The sequence below is a fragment of the Schistocerca gregaria genome, chromosome 1, assembly GCF_023897955.1.
Source record: "Schistocerca gregaria isolate iqSchGreg1 chromosome 1, iqSchGreg1.2, whole genome shotgun sequence".
Classification (NCBI taxonomy): Eukaryota; Metazoa; Arthropoda; class Insecta; order Orthoptera; family Acrididae; genus Schistocerca; species Schistocerca gregaria.
Window position 1 is genome coordinate 420,044,699 of NC_064920.1, and position 20,881 is coordinate 420,065,579.

Genomic DNA, 20,881 nt, shown 5'->3' on the forward strand with positions numbered 1-20,881 from the left:
TAACTTATTACGGCATCCGAGGCTGTTTATAGCAATGATACCGACGCGACGCGACTCCCAGCACAGATGGTGCGCTAATCAGCGTCTGGAGAGAACTGGGGCCTCTTTTCTCGCGCAGCGTTCTTACATATAAAGCCGCGGTGCGGACAACTAGGTGAACGCCTGATTAAATCCGCTGTCCCGACTAGCCGCTGGGCTAGTAATGCACCATTTTAAGTTATCAAATAAATCTTTGCTTCCTTTGCTGATGGCCAATGAAGCTCTCAATTTAAATGTGCAATCAGCACACAGGTAAGTAATCATTATAAAACTCTGACATGGCTCAGTCTAATATTTTGGGCGAGAGAATTAATTTAGTTACACTACACGCAGTAGACGAGCTCTGAACGTGCCCTTTGGAGATACGCTATCGCTATAGTTTTATAGTTATTCAGTTGAAACTTCTTACATCTTCATGATTATAGCGGATCTCCCTTCTACTTAAATTTAAACACCCTAGCTTTATTTATTCACCTACTTAATCTATCTTGCTTCCTTAATTTTTAAGACAAAAACCAGAAAATCATGAATTTCAACTAAAATTGTAATTTGTGAGATCCAGAATACTGTTTCTACTACATTATTATGGAAAAGAAATATAATTATAAATTTTTAAGTTGCTAGCTCTTTTCTGTTGCGCCAATGATTTTTACAGAAAAACGTCCAAATTTCGAAAATGGTTAAAGTTATTGAACTGACATTCAACACATACTGATTTAGTATAACTCCCGACATGCAAGAAACGTTTCAGGTTATTTACTTGATTTTTAAAGTATTGCGCAACGTTTATGACGTCGGAGCTAGTTACAGGGGACTGGTGGCACACAATGGAAAGACTGCAGTGAATTTTATACGGCGTGAGTAGGCTGCTTCCCTACACAATGACGATAGAATTTTCTTACAGAGCAAGGTAATCAAACAATAAAATATTATATAGAACACTCCCGATTGCATAAAAACACGCTTTCTTCGTAAGTGGTGACTAGTTTCGACCCGATGTGAATCATCTTCAGACCATACTCTGTAATTTAGAGTACACTAGAATAGAGGGAATCGTGCAATGTAATAATAATAAACATTAAATTAAACATAAATTGTATGATGCTATACCCAGTGCTGATGCGTGGACATGACGGCACAGAGCAGGAACAGTGGATACCACCCACTGATGTCCTCTGCGTCTACGTGGCGGTGTCATGGAGTTAAATAGCAGAAGTTCTTAGCCAGTGGGATATAGCGTATGTGATGCATGTCATACATCTCACATAACATCTTTATAAACCGCGTGCTACAGTAAATAATTTATGTGTTAGGCAGTTTAAATTTTACATACTATAACGTTAAAAAGCATAAAATATAAATTGTTACTTAGATATACCTTACGATAATACCCAGCATAGTATGGTGCTGACACCGCCACATAATAAACAGTTGATATCAGTGGGTGGATCACGTCCACGCATCATCACTGGGTAATAACATCATATAATTTATGTATAATTTAATGATTATTATTATTACATTATACGTTTCCCACTATTATGTTGTACTTTAAATTTCAGAGTATGGTCCAAAGATGACCCACATCGGATCGACAACAGTCACCACCTACGAATAAAGATGTTTTTATATGATCAAGACTATTCCGCAAAACATTTTATTACTAGTTCATCTCGATCGCTGCTGTTCCCAGTATGTTTACAAAGATTGAAAACGAGACAGATGGAAAAAGATCCGGATAGGCACGTATAGGTCTCGTGCACGAAGCTTTCCCTTCAAATTTAATTAAGTATATATGAGGAGATATTGAATAGAATTGGGGAGAAGAGGAGTTTGTGGCACAACTTGACCGGAAGAAGGGATCGGTTGGTAGGACATGTTCTGAGGCATCAAGGGATCACCAAATTGGTACTGGAGGGAAGCGTGGAGGGTAAAAGTCGTAGAGGGAGACAAAGAGGTGAATACACTAAGTAGATTCAGAAGGATGTAGGCTGCAGTACGTACTGGGAGACGAACAAGCTTGCACAGGATAGAGTGGCATGGAGAGCTGCATCAGACCAGCCTCAGGACTGAAGACCACAACAACAAGAACAACAACAACATATATAGATCATCAATACCATAATCGAGAATCAGGAAGATTTTTCCTTATTATAGACATCGGTACTGGCACGATATCAGTCCTGGGAATTCAAAGACTAAAATGGTTCAAATGGCTCTGAGCACTATGGGACTTAACATCTATGGTCATCAGTCCCCTAGAACTTAGAACTACTTAAACCTAACTAACCTAACAGCACACAACACCCAGTCATCACGAGATAGAGAAAATCCCTGACCCCGCCGGGAATCGAACCCGGGCGCGAGAAGCGAGAACGCTACCGCACGACCACGAGCTCCGGACAATTCAAAGGCTGTCATGGATGTTTTAATTTTAAGTTTCAAATTTAAATCTGAAGCTTCCACATTTTATGTTGTAATTTTTCATTTATTCCATTAATTTTGTAGTTGCATTAACGTAGTACGCTAACTGGCACATTCAGATACGTAAATTACCTCTGCTGTCATCCCTGTCGTGATTAATGGTAAGATTTGACAGAAATCTCAAGAAGCGAAAACGATACAGCCGGTCACAGGGCTACTGTTGTTCAGCAAGTGTCGAGTTGTTCTATATAAATAGTTTATGGAATATCAGGAACCTTATCCCAAACAGTGGAAGTGCAGTTCTGTGTAATGGCAACATTATTTTACTCTGAATCACCTCTGCTGCTGTATGTGTTGTAGGCACAGACTGTTAACATGGTATTCAGGCAGCCTTACGCCCATCACGGCGCCCAATGGCAAAGCCATTGTTTTCACAGTGCATGGGACTTCATTTCATCGTAGCTCAGCCAATTAGGACGAGATATTTGTAAGTTATACACGCAAACCTACCTCGCGAATCACTCTACCAATTACTAAACGCCAGATCAAAATCTCTACCGTAGTTCCTGAGTCTTTTGACAGATCAAGAATGTAATGTAAGTTTGTAATGGCAAAAATTATTTTTTGTGTGATATGATTACAATTTAACAATTTTCGGATTTTTCCCTTCACTTTTACTCTAAACCCCTGCTTCTTGCGAAATTTCCTGAGTCTAAGCCACCGGGAAGAACAATATAAGTTTTGATGAGTGATGTTTTCGAATATGGAACTATTTGACTTAAGTAACGGTATCATTTGATTGATTTGAACTACAAACTTAAATTCCTTACACTACTAAGGGAGCGTAGACAGTGGTACGTGACACAGATTTTTCAAATTGGTACGTCTACACGTTACTGAGAAAAAGAGATCTAAACATCGGACAGACAGGCAGACAAAGAGACAGACGAACGGACAAAAAGTGATGCTGTAAGGGTTCTGTTTTCACCTGTTGAGGTACAGAACCATAAAAATGACCAAATATTAAGATATCACAATGACATATAGAGTGAAAATTTCGAAAGAGTAACTTCACTTTTATTTGCTTAAACTATGAATGGGAGGTATTCGGCAAACGATACTATACATGGGGCTTATAATTTTTTTAATACTCTTAAATCTTTCATCAGCAGAGATACGAGCTTTTAATGGGACTGTATACTTGTTTAACGACAGTCAAAAGCTCTTGAGAATGTGGCTACACTGATGTAATGTTTATTGATGTTAGCGTCGAAAATTTTCGTGAAGTTAACCGAGCAATATCGTATAACCGAGGGACAAGCCGACCGAAATCGGCTAGGTGGTGTAAACTGCGGCAAGTGCTGCTCCCATGCCGGGCCCCAACGTTATACAGGGTGTTAAGAAAAGGTACGGCCAAACTTTCAGGAAACATTCCTCACACACAAAGAAAGAAAATATGTTATGTGGACATGTATCCGGAACCGCTTACTTTCCATGTTAGAGCTCATTTTATTACTTCTCTTCAAATCACATTAATTATGGAATGGAAACACACAGCAACAGAATGTACCAGCGTGACTTCAAACACTTTCTTACGGGAAATGTTCAAAATGTCCTCCGTTAGCGAGGATACATGCATCCACCCTCCGTCGCATGGAATCCCTGATGCGCTGGAGAATGACGTATTGTATCACAGCCGTCCACAATATGAGCACGAAGAGTCTCTACATTTGGTACCTGGGTTGCGTAGACAAGAGCTTTCAAATGCCCCCATAAATGAAAGTAAAGAGGGTTGAGGTGAGGAGAGCGTGGAGGCCATGGAATTGGTCCGCCTCTACCAGTCCATCGAATTTTTTGTTGAGAAGCGTACGAACACTTCGACTGAAATGTGCAGGAGCTCCATCGTGCATGAACCACATGTTGTGTCGTACTTGTAAAGGTACATGTTCTAGCAGCACAGGTAGAGTATCTCGTATGAGATCATGATAACGTGCTCCATTGAGCGTAGGTGGAAGAACGAAACTAAAATGAGCTCTTAACATGGAAATCAAGCATTTCCGGACACATGTCCACATAATATATTTTCTTTATTTGTGTGTTAGGAATGTTTCAGGAAAGTATGGCCGTACCTTTTTGTAACACCCTGTATAAAGCCCTTCGACTGTACATTCGCTTTCACAAAAACTGCTATCACTAGGGTGACTCTTATATGACGTTTTGCACCCTCCATCAGTAGTTTGGTTCCATTCCAAGCGAGAATGAACTGTAATAAAATTTGGCTTTAGTAGAACTAGCGGAAAGGTTGCCCTTGGACCTTCAACGTGACAAAAGCCAGAAAAGAAAGTAAACATATTTCTCACTATATTACTTCTACAACATAAATTCATTCATTAACTGATGTAAGCAAGTTGTTTATTTAAATTTACTTAACTGAGGGCGTCCTCATTTCACAACATTTTGATCGAGTGACGTAAGGCATCAGTGGCCCCAAGACAGGCAGAGAGAGAGAGCGGAACCATAACTTTTACGGCTAGACCCAGTCACACCACCCGTCTTTCACTTTCACCGAAAGGCATACGCTCTATCACTCGTACGAAAAAACTCAAAGTAAACGGCGACCTGTCAAGAAACATAACAGCGAAAATTAATTGTGCATCGAAGTGCCACACTAGCTTGCGGGCAGCGGTGGTTTGTTAGGAAAAAGCAGTCATTCCGAGATAGGACTGAGTAACTACATACCAAAATTAGAAGCTTTGTGGCAGCAGTGGAAGAAAATACAAAAAACTGAACGATCGTATGGTATTATTGGCCAGAAGATCCCACATGGGATTGTTCAACTACAAAAATAAGCTAGAAGGTCATTGGAGGGGGAGGGGGGAGGTTCGTAAACGAAAGGAAACAAGATTAGTTTTCAAAACCCTGAGGACGTAGCACATGCAAGTGCTTTGAAGGTCATTATAATTGAGGGTGGCGGAAATTTTTGCTCAGTTAAAGGTTCAAAATAAGTTGCCGATTCGCTTACGGTATTGATCACCAGTTATTTGAAAACGAGAGCTTCTGAAAGAGCAAAGACAGGACAGCATTGAAGACCCGAGAGTGAAGTGAATATGAAATTTAGCAATTCAGTAAGTTATCTGGTTATGTACTTACAACATAAACTTAAGACATATATATATTTCAAAATACAACAAAAAGGCATTCCTCAGTCAGTGCTGGAAATTTTACGGATATTTCATTCATTTAATCTATTGTGGACAAGAGCAGGCAATAGGGTTTTCAGTCCTATATTGCTTTAATTTACGACAACACACCATTAAATACAAGCGCTTTCAGACATGCCGGTGTTTTGATAGAAAAATATTGGAAAAACCCCTTACAAAAACGAGGTATACGCGATCAGTCTCAAAAGTTGGTTTTCTACAAGAAAAGGGCTGTAGCAATATGGGAGCGGTTATATCACGGTCCAAAAAAAATTCAACGTACTTGTTCTAGCACCTCGTATCCTCGATTTCGTTCATATTTATGAGAGGGCAGCTCAGTATAGTGGATTATAGTGATGTTTTAGAATTAATTGCGATCTCTTTCCAACCAAATCACAAACTATATTTCCGTACTCCTAGAGGGCTACGCATCATGCAGGAGGGGTAGTGAAACTATTTCTCGCTTGAAAATGTTTATATTCCATGAATAATTTATACTATGACCGCAATAAGAGAATCCAGTATGTGATACTTGTACTTTGTTAATCACTATGAACACTATGTGATCAAAAGAATCCGGACACCCCCCAAAACATTCGTTTTTCATATAGGTGCATTGTGTTGCCAACTATTGCCAGGTACTTCACATCAGGGACCTCCCTCACTAGTCATTAGACAGCAGACTGGGGCGCTCCTCGGAACTCACGGACTTCGAAAGTGGTCAGGTGATTGGGTGTCACTTGTGCCATATGTCTGCACACAAGATTTCCACACTCCTAAACATCCCTAGGTCCACTGCTTCCAATGTGATAGTGAAGTGGAAACGTGAAGGGACACATACAGCACAAAAGCGTGCAGGCCGAACTCCTCTGTTGACTGACAGAGACTGCCGACAATTGAAGAGGGTCGTAATGTCTGATAGGCAGACATCTATCCAGACCATCACACGGGACTTCCAAACTGTATCAGGATCCACTGCAAGTAATACGACAGTGTGAAAACTTGGATTTCATGGTCGAGCGGCTGCTCATAAGCCGCACATAACGCCGGTAAATGCCCTCGCTTGGTGTAAGGACCGTAAACATTGGACGATTGAACAGTGGAAAAACGTTGTGTGGAGTGACGAATCACGGTACACAATGTAGCGATCCGGTGGCAGAGTGTGGGTATGACGAATGCCCGGTGAACGTCATCTGTCAGTGTGTGTAGTGCCAACAGTAAAATTCGGAGGCGGTGGTGTTACGATGTGGTAGTTTTTTTATGGAGGGGGCTTGCACCCTTTGTTGTTTTGCCTGGTACTATCACAGCACAGGCTTACATTGATGTTTTAAGCATCTTCTTGTTTCCCACTGTTGAAGACTAATTCGGGGATGACGATTGCCTCTTTCAACACGATCGAGCACCTGTTCATAATACACGACCTCTGGCGGAGTGGTTGCACGACAATAACATCCTTGTAATGGACTATGCCGCACAGAGTCATGACCTGAATCCTGTAGAACACCTTTTCGATGTTTTGGAACGCCCACTTCGTGCCAGGCCTCACCGACCGACATCGATACCTCTCTCAGTGCATCACTCCGTGAAGAATGGGCTGCCATTCCCCAAGAAACCTTCCAGCACGTGATTGTACGTATGCCTGCGAGAGTGGGTCATTAAGGATGAGGGTGGGCCAACACCACATCGAATTTCAGCATTACCGATGGTGGGCGTCACGAACTTGTAAGTAATTTTCAGTCAGGTGTCGGGATACTTTTGATGGCATAGTGTATGTCGAATGAAAACTCTGTAGCACTTCTGAATACAAAGAGGCGTATTTGTAATTTACTTTTCTTTCATGACTTTACAAACATCAGTTTGTCGATTGTAAGTAATATCAATCACGAGGCTTTACTGAAACTGCATAATCATTTATGATACCAGACTCCTCTTCTCTCACATTTGCCATCTTCGATCCTAATTTACCTTCTGAATCAAAAACGAATCTGTTCAACCCCTGTATCCTAGGCAGAATCATCAAACGAAAAGATGAAAAGGACTCAAGTAGGAATCGATCAGATCCCATGAGTCTCAGCCAGTGGCGGATGCAGGGAAACTTCAAGGAGTGGTGCTAAAGATATCTTGAGCTACCTTTACTTTTATCGTAATAAAAAATAATTAAGTCACATGCAAAGTTTAAGAACATTTTATTTAAACCTGTTACACACATACAAGACAATACCATCTCATATATAAACAAGGTACAGTTTCGGTTCTCTTCCCTAAATGATGAATTCGATGCGCTTATTCTTCCTGCCAAATTGGTTAATTACATCATCAATAGGACAATCAATGTCAGGGTGAGTGTTCAACAGAGCTAAACCATTAAGTCGATCCCTATCTGCCAGACAGGAACGTATAAAATACGATGACGCGGATGGTCTGCTACATACGAAAGAACATTTAACATTTACTCCGTAACTCGATTCAGTCGAGTCGGCTGACGAAAGAAACGAACGAAAAGCGTGCTGGCTGACTGGCGGGGGCGGCTCGGGTGGCAGTGCAGGTGGCCCCTCAAAGGGGGAGGGGGGGGGGGGTCTCAGCAGTTAGCTTCTAAGGGGAAGTCCATTAATTACGTTAGTGGTTTTCTTTAAAACTGTGAGAAATAATCGTAACACTTGTAAATGAAATGTATCTAACAAAGCCAAGTTATTTGGCAACTTGACAGACAGTTGTTGGCTATTGTAGGGTTGACAACGTCAGGCTTTAGATTCGAACGCGAGTTCTTTTGTCATGTTCTATGCGTCACTCAACATTTATAGGAGAGGCGTTACGAGTAGTAATTGGGAATGTGAAATACGAAAAATGGAAAGGAAGGGTAAGTACACACATCAAAAGCAGTTTTGCATCACCCCAGTTCCCAGAACTCTTGAAGATAGATGCTGACTGTGGATATTGTACACCCACACAGTCTCTTTGACTGTTCAGAAATGTCATTAAACCCTCCCAAAGATGTAAACAACCATGCATGAGCAGCGCCTATTAGACGGAGGGCATCCGACAACCGATCAGTTCCAGTAATTCCACCAAGAAAGAGGCACACGGATCTTCTTGTCTGTAGTTCGACCATGCCAAGACGGTCAATACCGTGGTTCGATCACGTCCGCATGGTTACTTTGTGCCAGGAATGGCTCTCAACTAGGGAAGTGTCCAGGTGTCTCGGAGTGAATGAAAGCGATGCTGTTCGGACTTGGAGGAGATACAGAGTGACAGGAACTGTCGATGACATGCCTCGCTCAGGCGGCGCAAGGGCTACTATTGCAGTGGATGACCACTATCTTCGGATTATGGCTTGGAGGAACCCTGACAGCAACATCACCATGTTGAATAACGCTTTTCGTGCAGCCACAGGACGTCGTGTTACGACTCAAACTGTGCTCAATAGGCTGTATGATGCCCAACTTCACTCCCGACGTCCATTATGAGGTCCATCTTTGCAACCATGCCACCATGCAGTGCTGTACGGATGGGACCAACAACATGCCGAATGGACGGCCCAGGACTGGCATTTCAGTCTCTTCACCAATCAGTGTCGCATATGCCTTCAAACAGACAATCGTCAGAGAAGTGTTTGGAGGCAACCCGGCCAGGCTGAACGTCTTAGACACACTGTCCAGCGAGTGCTGCAAGGTAGAGGTTCCCTGCTGTTTTGGAGTGGCATTATGAGGGGGCGACGTACGCCGCTGGTGGTCATGAGAGGCGGCGTAACGGCTGTACGATATGTGAATGCCATCCTCCGACCGATAGTGCAACCATATCGGCAGCATATAGGAGAGGCATTCGTCTTCTTGGACAACAATTAGCGTCCCCATCCCGCACATCTTGTGAATGACGTCCTTCAGGATAACGACATCGCTCAACTAGAGTGGCCAGACATGAACCCTATCCAACAAGCCTGGGATAGTTTTGAAAGGGCTGTTTATGGACGACGTGACCCAACAAGCACTCTGATGGATCTACGCCGAATCGTCGTTGAGGAATTGTGCAATCTGGACCAACAGTGCCTTGATGAACTTGTGGATAGTATGCCACGACGAGTACAGGCATGCATCAATGCGAAATGACGTGCTACTGGGTATTAGAGGAACCTGTGTGTACAGCAGTCTGGACCACCATCTCTGAAGGTCTCGCTGTATGGTGGTAAAATATGCAATGTGTGCTTTTCATGAGCAATAAAAAGGGCAGAAATGATGTTTATGTCAATCTCTATTCCAAATCTCTACACAGGTTCGTGAACTCTCAGAACCGAGGTGATGCAAAACTTTTTATGATGTGTGAAATTGGAAGGAGATGAGAGAAATAATGTTAATTATTAGAAGTAAGTACATGAAAATGGTGATACGGAGTTTTTACAGGAGTTGTGTTATGATTTAGAGTGGCTCGAACGGCTAAAGGCAACAGAAACAAAATGGTTCTGAGCACTAGCGGACTTAACATTTGTGGTCATCAGTCCCCTAGAACTTAGAACTACTTAAACCTAACTAACCTAAGGACATCACAGACATCCGTGCCCGAGGCAGGATTCGAACCTGCAACCGTAGCGGTCACGCGGTTCCAGACTGAAGCGCCTAGAACCGCTCGTCCACAGCGGCTGGCTAAAGGTAACAATCACGTATGAATCATAATGGTACCTATGTTTCAGCTAACTTTTCACAGTTTCCGCGGAAAAGGATCCAGAATAAGTGGGAATGGTATTGTAAAAATTGTGATGATTGTGAGTGAGAGCTTGAATAGTCAGAGTTGATGTGTTGTACCAATAAGCAGTAAAACACACACATATTTTGCAATATGATCTGAAAATATATTTCGCAAAAGAACTGAAAATAATCAAACTAAATCCCCCATCACAAAAACAAAATACATTATCCGATACCGCGTTGGGACAGTAAAGGAGGAGACGGATATCCAACGAAACGTAATCCTACGCCACTCGTTATTTCGTGTCTAAAGTTAACTGTAATTTATGATTGTTTTGCATCAGATGAGGTTCTTTTTTTCCTACATATGTTGAAGTCGACAGCTTTATCTTTCGCTCTTAGAGTAGAGGTAAATCGCAAAAATCTTGGTTGCACTTTCATCCTTCGCAGTTTTTCGGCTTTTAATCCGCTTTTTGTTTTGCTGTATTTGCGTACTCCACTTTCGTATAACTGCACAAAAGTCTTCACAGAAACATTAACGTAGTTTCATCTTTTCCGCATTCAGCGCAGTGTTTAAGTGTACTCGTTTGTTTTTTGTGTACACCCTTGAAACCGTTACTTGTGTTGGTGGACAGAGCGGGGAGTTTGTGCTGCTGTGGGCGGTGGAGCACGGCCGCGTGGAGGCGGCGCTAGAGCTGGCGGCCAGGACGGAGGTGGAGGGGGCGGAAACGCAGGAGGGGCGCGGCAGCGGGGCGGCGCTGGCGGCGGCGGCGGCGGGGGCGGCCTGGGGGCAGCACGCCTGCCTCACGCTCTGGCAGCGCCTCGCGGCGCGCCACCTGCTCGCCCTCAACCGCGCCAACCAGGTACCGCCTTCACAAATACCGTTGTGTGTCTGATCATTCATCTGTCGCCTTTTTACGGTACCGGGCCACATGGGTGAATACGGATGTGATGCAAGCGACACATAGGCCAAGGAAATGTGTGGAGGAGGCTTTGGGAACGGTGTGCTAAGGCACCTGTGTGCTGTCATCTCGTCGGACGGAAGCATCGTGAGTCAACAAACAGCGGCCAGTCAAGTCGGCTAGCCGCGCGTATCCAACCTCATACCGGCCAACCGATGGAAGGCAATGAATGATGTCTACCAGGTTATGAACCGGGCACTGTCTATTGAGACAGAGTATTCTCCTGTGGAGGGCCTATGTGCCGATGTGTGAAGCTTGTGTGACACCATTTCGGTACAATATATAGGGTGTTCGAAAAGTCTTTCCCTGATTACATAAAGTGATAACTCCGGCTAGAAGTAAGATACAAATATGAAACCATCAAAGGTTTATACACACATCAGTAAACTTCCACATGAGCACCCTTGGTAGCACGTAGCACATCTAGGCGATATTCAATTTCCGTCCACACATTAGCCAACATCACTGGAGGGATCGATTCAACGACTGTCTTATCCGTTGCCGCAGGGTTACAAGATCTGGTACACTTCGGTAGATCTCGTCCTTTACATAACACCATAAAAAGAAGGGGAATGGGATAATGTCAGGAGAGAGTGGAGGCCAAACCGTTGGCCCATCACGACCAATCTATCGCCCAGGAAAGGTCATATCGAGATAGGAACGGACGTCCAAACCCCAATGAGGCGGTGCACCGTCTTGCTGAAACAAGACATCGGGGTAATACTGAAGCAGCTGAGGAACAGCATACAGTTGCAACATGTCCAGATACACTGCAGATGTGATGGTAGCTTCAGTAAAGAAGATTGGCCCGATAATTCTATCGTGCAATAGCGCGCACCAAACATTCACCTTTGGACTGCCTCTGGTGCACTCCATGACCTCGCCAGGGGCTTGTGAACCCCAAATGCGCACATTATGGCGATTCAATACTCCACTGACAAAAAACGTCGCTTCGTCGGAAAAGGTAATTCGTCCGAGATAACCATCATCGTGCTCAATATGTGATAGCATTTCGACCGCAAAGTCATATCGACGTGAACTGTCACTGGGCAACAAGGCCTGAACGATTTGCACTTTGTATGCAAGAAACAATAAACGTTTGTGTAAAATGTCGTGGAGAGAGTTTTTGGCATCTGTAATTCACGTGAGGCCCTGCGCACCGATTTCTTCGGACTTCGCAAAAAAGACTACCTTACAGCTTCCACTCTGTCTGCTGAGGTTCTTGGTCGACCAGACCTCGGAAGGTCAGCAACCGATCCTGTGTTCCTGAACTTCTCATACCAGGCTTTAATGCTCTTGACATCAGGTGAATTCCTTCCAAATGTTGTCTGGAAGTGTCTCTGCACTGTGGTTGTTGATCGTGTCTCATGGTACCACAGGACACACTGTGCCTTCTCCTGATTGGTTAACGTGGCTTTGTGGGCACTGCACCTCATCCACTACTTACGTACTGCGAACCTAAAACAGAAAAAAAACTTTGATAGCTGTAAACAATTCGACACAAGTTTCATATTTGCATCTTACGTCTAGCCCGAGTTACCAATTTATGTAATCAGGGAAAGTCTTTTCGGGCATCCTGTATATATCAACAAGTGTCCCACATGCTGGCTTAAGGAAATTCTCAAATTGACTGGAGACCTGTCCACCATCCTAGATGACAACGGCAACAGTAAAACGCAAATTTCAAAATTTTTTGACATTTTCGGTCTACCAAGTGAACAACTGCAGAGAGGACATCAGTCATTGTCATATAAAAGGCAGTTTTAGTCTTCTTATTCAGTAGTCTGGTTGTTTAACGAGGTCCACCAAGAACGTCTATTCTGTGCCAACATTTCAGTCAAAGACTAACACGTGCAATTTGCAAGCTTCCATGCATTCAACGTCCGACATTTGTTGGATGTATTCCAATCTCCAGCCTCCCCCACGATTTTAACCACCATAGCTCCCTTAAGTAAATGTTAGAAAACTTCTTTGCATTTTTATTAAAATCTTCTAAAAAGACATCTGGAAAAAGCATTAGCCGTCGATAATTCTTTATTCCAGGGTTGTACACGATTGATTTCGCTATATTGTAATCACATCTTCAGGTGAAAAAATCTATGAATACTGTATCACAAAACCAATCGAATAGAACATTGAAATAAAGCGTTGTCAACAGCTAATACATTTTCCAGAAGTTTTATAGAAGATTTAAAAAAAACATTTCAAGTAAATTTTGTCCCATGTATCAATTAAGCTGTGGATGCCCACACCGTAAAATCATATCATGTTCCCTCAAGTACCATGGAAGTTATTCTTTGATGTCTTAAGGCGGGTAGGACGCCAAACTGGTCCGACTTGGAGCAGGAGAGGTACCACAGGATATTTTAATTTCCACCGTCTATACTTTTAAAAATAAATTCATAGAACTTTGTCTAGAATTTATTTAATTTACGAAAAAATGAATGAGCTGTTACATTTTAAACTTCATGTTTGAAAAAACACAAGTTTTATAGTTAATGATCTCAATTTTTGCCACAGTTTTTAATATATTTGCAAAATTCTAGAGTTTCATACACCTGGGAATATGGTTTGTATGCAACGCAAAATTCATCGAAGAATCTCTCTTACTTATGAAGAAAACTGTACCTGTAGCAACAAGTGCAGCCAATAATAAGTGAAAAAATGAAGGAATTTCATATGCAAAAAAATTTATTTAGTAATGTGTTTGATCGTCCTGAATCCATCCTGGTCATGCTGAGAAAGTTTTATGATTTTGTTTGTAAAAGTATAGTCAGTGAAAACTGAAAGCTTCTCCTGCTCCAAGTCGGCCCGCTTGACGCCCTATCTCCCCCGCCCTCCATAACACATGTCCTAACATCTGGTACCTTCTTATTATCTAGTTTTGCATGTGTTCCTTTTTTCCCCGATTCCGGGGAACCCTCTCCCCATTGCCAATCCCAGCCTTACTCTTGCCATTCCACCAAATTTTCAACATACCTTTGTAGCACCGCATGTCAGATGCATCGATCCTGTTCCCACAGTCTAGGTTTCACTGCCATGCAAAGGTAGTTACAATGTCTAGCATTTCTTCTCTAAATTAACACCTATATTTGATATTAGTAGACTTCTCTTGGCCTCGAATGCCCTGTTCAACAGTGCTAGTCTACATGATACATCTTTCTTGCTCCGTCTATCATGGGATCTTTTGCTACGCGTGACTTCATGTACGTGGTAATCACGAGTTTTGACGTCACGTTTCACGCTGTTCTCGTTTCTACTACTTCTCACTATTTTCTTTTCTCTTCGATTTAACCTCAGCCGGTATCCTGTACTCTTTCGACTGCGCATTCCATTTAACAAGTCCTGTAATTCCCTTTCACTTTCACTGACGATAGCAATGACATTGGCGAATTTTATCAATGATATCCTTCCATCTCCACTTTTAATACACTCTTGTCCGTCATTGCTTGTTGTTGTTGTTGTTGTTGTTGTGGTCTGCAGTCCTGAAACTGGTTTGATGCAGCTCTCCATGCTACTCTATCCTGTGCAAGCTTCTTCATCTCCCAGTACCTACTGCAACCTACATCCTTCTGAATCTGCTTAGTGTAGTCATCTCTTGGTCTCCCTCTACGATTTTTACCCTCCACGCTGCCCTCCAATACTAAATTGGTGATCCCTTGATGCCTCAGAACATGTCCTACCAACCGATCCCTTCTTCTGGTCAAGTTGTGCCACAAACTTCTCTTCTCCCCAATCCGATTCAATACTTCCTCATTAGTTATGTGATCTACCCATCTAATCTTCAGCATTCTTCTGTAGCACCACATTTCGAAAGCTTCTATTCTCTTCTTGTCCAAATTATTTATCGTCCATGTTTCACTTCCGTACATGGATACACTCCATACAAATACTTTCAGAAATGACTTCCTGACACTTAAATCTATACTCGATGTTAACAAACTTCTCTTCTTCAGAAACGCTTTCCTTGCCATTGCCAGTCTACATTTTATATCCTCTCTACTTCGACCATCATCAGTTATTTTGTTTCCAAATAGCAAAACTCCTTTACTACTTTAAGTGTCTCACTTCCTAATCTAATTCCCTCAGCATCACCCGACTTAATTCGACTACATTCCATTATCCTCGTTTTGCTTTTGTTGATGGTCATCTTATATCCTCCTTTCAAGACACTATCCATTCCGTTCAACTGCTCTTCCAAGTCCTTTGCTGTCTCTGACAGAATTACAATGTCATCGGCGAACCTCAAAGTTTTTATTTCTTCTCCATGGGCTTTAATACCTACTCCGAATTTTTCTTTTGTTTCCATCACTGCTTGCTCAATATACAGATTGAATAACATCGGGGAGAGGCTACAACCCTGTCTCACTCCTTTCCCAACCACTCCTTCCCTTTCATGCCCCTCGACTCTTAAAACTGCCATCTGGTTTCTGTATAAATTGTAAATAGCCTTTCGCTCCCTGTATTTTACCCCTGCCACCTTCAGAATTTGAAAGAGAGTATTCCAGTCAACATTGTCAAAAACTTTCTCTAAGTCTACAAATGCTAGAAACATAGGTTTGCCCTTCCATAATCAAGCTTCTAAGATAAGTCGTAGGGTCAGTATTGCCTCACGTGTTCCAGCATTTCTACGGAATCCAAACTGATCTTCCCCGAGGTCGGCTTCTACTAGTTTTTCCATTCGTGTGTAAAGAACTCGCGTTAATATTTTGCAGCTGTGACTTATGAAACTGATAGTTCGGTAATTTTCACATCTGTCAACACCGGCTCTCTTCGGGATTGGAATTATTATATTCTTCTTGAAGTCTGAGGGTATTTCGCCTGTCTCATACATCTTGCTCACCAGATGGTAGAGTTTTGTCAGGACTGGCTCTCCCAAGGCTGTCAGTAGTTCTAATGGAATGTTGTCTACTCCTGGCGCCTTGTTTCGACTTAGGTCTTTCAGTGCTCTGTCAAACTCTTCACGCAATATCGTATCTCCCATTTCATCTTTATCTACATCCTCTTCCATTTCCATAATATTCTCCTCAAATACATCACCCTTGTATAGACCCTCTATATACTCCTTCCACCTTTCTGCTTTCCCTTCTTTGCTTAGAACTGGGTTTCCATCTGAGCTCTTGATGTTCATACAAGTGGTTCTCTTATCTCCAAACGTCTCTTCGATTTTCCTGTAGGCAGTATCTATCTTACCCCTAGTGAGATAAGCCTCTACATCCTTACATTTGTCCTCTAGCCATCCCTGCTTAGCCATTTTGCACTTCATGTCGATCTAATTTTTGAGACGTTTGTATTCCTTTTTGCCTGCTTCATTTACTGCATTTTTATGTTTTCTTCTTTCATCAATTAAATTCAATATTTCTTCTGTTACCCAAGGATTTCTACTAGCCCTCGTCTTTTTACCTACTTGATCCTCTGCTGCCTTAACTACTTCTTCCCTCAAAGCTACCCATTCTTCTTCTATTGTATTTCTTTCCCCCATTCCTGTCAATTGCTCCCTTATGCTCTCCTTGAAACTCCGTACAACCTCTGGTTCTTTTAGTTTATCCAGGTCCCATCTCCTTAAATTCCCACCTTTTTGCAGTTTCTTCAGTTTTAATCTACAGATCATAACCAATAGATTGTGATCAGAGTCCACATCTGGCACTGGAAATGTCTTACAATTTAAAACCTGGTTCCTAAATCTCTGTCGTACCATTATATAATCTATCTGAAACCTGTCAGTATCTCCAGGCTTCTTCCATGTATACAGCCTTCTTTTATGATTCCTGAACCAAGTGTTACCTATGATTAAGTTGTGCTCTGTGCAAAATTATACCAGGCGGGTTCCTCTTTCATTTCTTTGCCCCAGTCCATATTCACCTACTACGTTTCCTTCTCTCCGTTTTCTACTACCGAATTCCAGTCACCCATGAATATTAAATTTTCATCTCCCTTCACTATCTGAATAATTTTTTTTATTTGATCATAAATTTTTCAATTTCTTCGTCATCTGCAGAGCTAGTTGGCATATAAACTTGTACTACTGTAGTAGGTGTGGGCTTCGTATCTATCTTGGCCACAATAATGCGTTCACTATGTTGTTTGTAGTAGCTTACCCGCATTCCTATTTTCCTATTCATTATTAAACCTACTCCTGCATTACCCCTATTTGATTTTGTGTTAATAACCCTGTAGTCACCTGACCAGAAGTCTTGTTCCTCCTGCCACCGAACTTCACTAATTCCCACTATATCTAACTTTAACCTATCCATTTCCCTTTTTAAATTTTCTAACCTACCTGCCCGATTAAGGGATCTGACATTCCACGCTCCGACCCGTAGAACGCCAGTTTTCTTTCTCCTGATAACGACATCCTCTTGAGTAGTCCCCGCCCGGAGATCCGAATGGGGGACTATTTTACCTCAGGAATATTTTACCCAAGAGGACGCCATCATCATTTAATCATACAGTAAAGCTGCATGTCCTCGGGAAAAATTACGGCTGTAGTTTCCCCTTGCTTTCAGCCGTTCGCAGTACCAGCACAGCAACGCCGTTTTGGTTATTATTACAAGGCCAGATCAGTCAATCATCCAGACTGTTGCCCCTGCAACTACTGAAAAGGCTGCTGCCCCTCTTCAGGAACCACACGTTTGTCTGGCCTCTCAACAGATATTCCTCCGTTGTGGTTGCACTTACGGTACGGCTATCTGTATCGCTGAGGCACGCAAGCCTCCCCCACCAACGGCAAGGTCCATGGTTCGTGGGGGGGTCATTGCTTCTTATATGTAAGAATTGTACAGTAGGGGCGAAAAACTACATCCCTGTCTCACACCCTTTTTAATCCGAGCACTTCGTTGTTGGCCTACCACTCTTATCGTTCCTTTTTGGTCCTTGATATATTGTGTATTACTCGACTTTCCTTATAGCTTAGCCATGTTTTTCCCAGAATTTCTAATATTTTGCACATTTTACTTTTTTGAAAGTTTTTTCTAGGTCAATAATTCTATGAACGTACCTTGTCTTGCTTCCATTATCAAACGCAACGTCAGGACTGCCTCTCTGGTACTTTCTCCTTCCCCAAAACCATACTGATCGTTCAGCTACTCAGTTTTCATTTCCGTTCTTGTGTACATTACTTTCCTAAGCAGCCTCAATGCGTGAGCTGTTACTCTGATTGCACAATAGTTTCCGCACTTATCTCCGCTTGCTATCTTCTGGTTTTGGGGGTGATATTTTTCCGAAATTCTGCTACTGTGTTGCCAGAGTCATAGATCCAACGTATCAATTTGAGTGGTTGTTCAGTTGTCACTAACCTCAATGATTTCAGGAATTCCGAAGGGATGTTGTACACGCCTTACGACTCAATAGCGTTTCTAGAAAAGAACGCCGCCTTCCCTCCAGGGATTCCCACTTGAATTCCCGAAGCATCTCCGTAGCACTTACGTTTTGTTCGAACTTACCAATAATAAATATAGCAGCCCTCCTCTGAATTCCTTCGATGTTTCCCTTCAATCCGACCAGGTTGTTGTTGTTGTGGACTTCAGTCCTGAGACTGGTTTGATGCAGCTCTCCATGCTACTCTATCCTGTGCAAGCTTCTTCATCTCCCAGTACCTACTGCAACCTACATCCTTCTGAATCTGCTTAGTGTAGTCATCTCTTGGTCTCCCTCTACGGTTTTTACCCTCCACGCTGCCCTCCAATACTAAACTGGTGATCCCTTGATGCCTCAGAACATGTCCTACCAACCGATCACTTCTTCTGGTCAAGTTGTGCCACAAACTTCTCGTCTCCCCACTCCTATTCAATACTTCCTCATTAGTTATGCGATCTACCCATCTAATCTTCAGCATTCTTCTGTAGCACCACATTTCGAAAGCTTCTATTCTCCTCTTGTCCAAACTATTTATCGTCCATGTTTCACTTCCATACAAGGGTACACTCCATACAAATACTTTCAGAAAAGACTTCCTGATATATAAATCTATACTAGATGTTAACAAATTTCTCTTCTTCAGAAACGCTTTCCTTGCCATTGCCAGTCTACAGTTTATATCCTCTCTACTTCGACCATCATCAGTTATTTTGCTCCCCAAATAGCAAAACTCCTTTACTACTTTAAGCGGCTCATTTCCTAATCTAATTCCCTCAACATCACCCGACTTAATTCGACTACATTCCATTATCCTCGTTTTGCTTTTGTTGATGTTCATCTTATATACTCCTCTCAAGACACTGTCCATTCCATTCAACTGCTCTTCCAAGTCCTTACAGGTGAACCTTTCTTCCTAAAATTCTCCCAATAAACCGAAGTCGACCATTTGCCTTCCCTACCACAGTAATCACATGCTCGTTCCACCTCATATCGCTTTACAACATTATGCCTAGATATTTAAACGACTTGACTGTGACAAGTTGTATGGTATCGATAGTAATGATGCCACATAGTTTCAAAGTTTGGCACTACCACGACACACCGACGGCAGCGCCCTGTACCTGGTGCTGTGCAGCTCTACGAGCTCCGCTACAGATTCTGCCCATTTCATCAGGTGCAGCCAGCCTGGACACTTCGCTTCAGCTTCGCACCATCTTGCAAGTTACGTAATATGTTGGCATATGTTATTCGCTAGTAAAGGTGCGACAACTGTCCTTTTCCTGTTCGTGTTCCTTACCCACGCGCCGCCTCCCAGGCGGGATACAAAAAGCTGGACACTAGTTTTGTTTTTCCTACTCATTCCAAATTACATTTTTCCACGCTTAGGGATAGCTGCCATTCTTCACACCAACTAGCTGTTTGTGTAAGTCGTCTTGTAGCTTCCTGCAATTACCCAATTTCGACACCTTACCGTACATCACGGCATCATCAGCAAGCAACCGCGACTGCTGCCCACCCTGTCCGCCAAATCATTTAGGTACTGGGTGATCAAAAAGTCAGTATAAATTCGAAAACTTAATAAACCACGGAATAATGTAGACAGAGAGATAAAAATTGACACAAATGCTTGGAATGACATGGGGTTTTATTAGACCCATAAAAAACCATATTGCTAGACGCGTGAAAGATCTCTCGCGCGCTTCGTTTGGTGATGATCGTGTGCTCAGCCGCCACTTTCGTCATGCTTGGCCTCCCAAGTCCCTAGACCTCAGTCCGTGCGATTATTGGCTCTGGGGTTACCTGAAGTCGCAAGTGTATCGTGATCGACCGACATCTCTACGGATGCTGAAAGACAACATCCGACGCCAATGCCTCACCATAACTCTGGACATGCTTTACAGTGCTGTTCACAACATTATTCCTCGACTACAGCTATTGTTGAGGAATGATGGTGGACATATTGAGCATTTCCTGTAAAGAACATCATCTTTGCTTTGTCTTACTTTGTTATGCTAATTATTGCTATTCTGATCAGATGAAGCGCTATCTGTCGGACATATTTTGAACTTTTGTATTTTTGTATTTTTATTTTTTTGTTCTAATAAAACCCCATGTCATTCCAAGCATGTGTGTCAATTTGTACCTCTCTATCTACATTATTCCGTGATTTATTCATTTTTCAAATTTATAATGACTTCTAGATCACTCGGTATACAGAGAACAA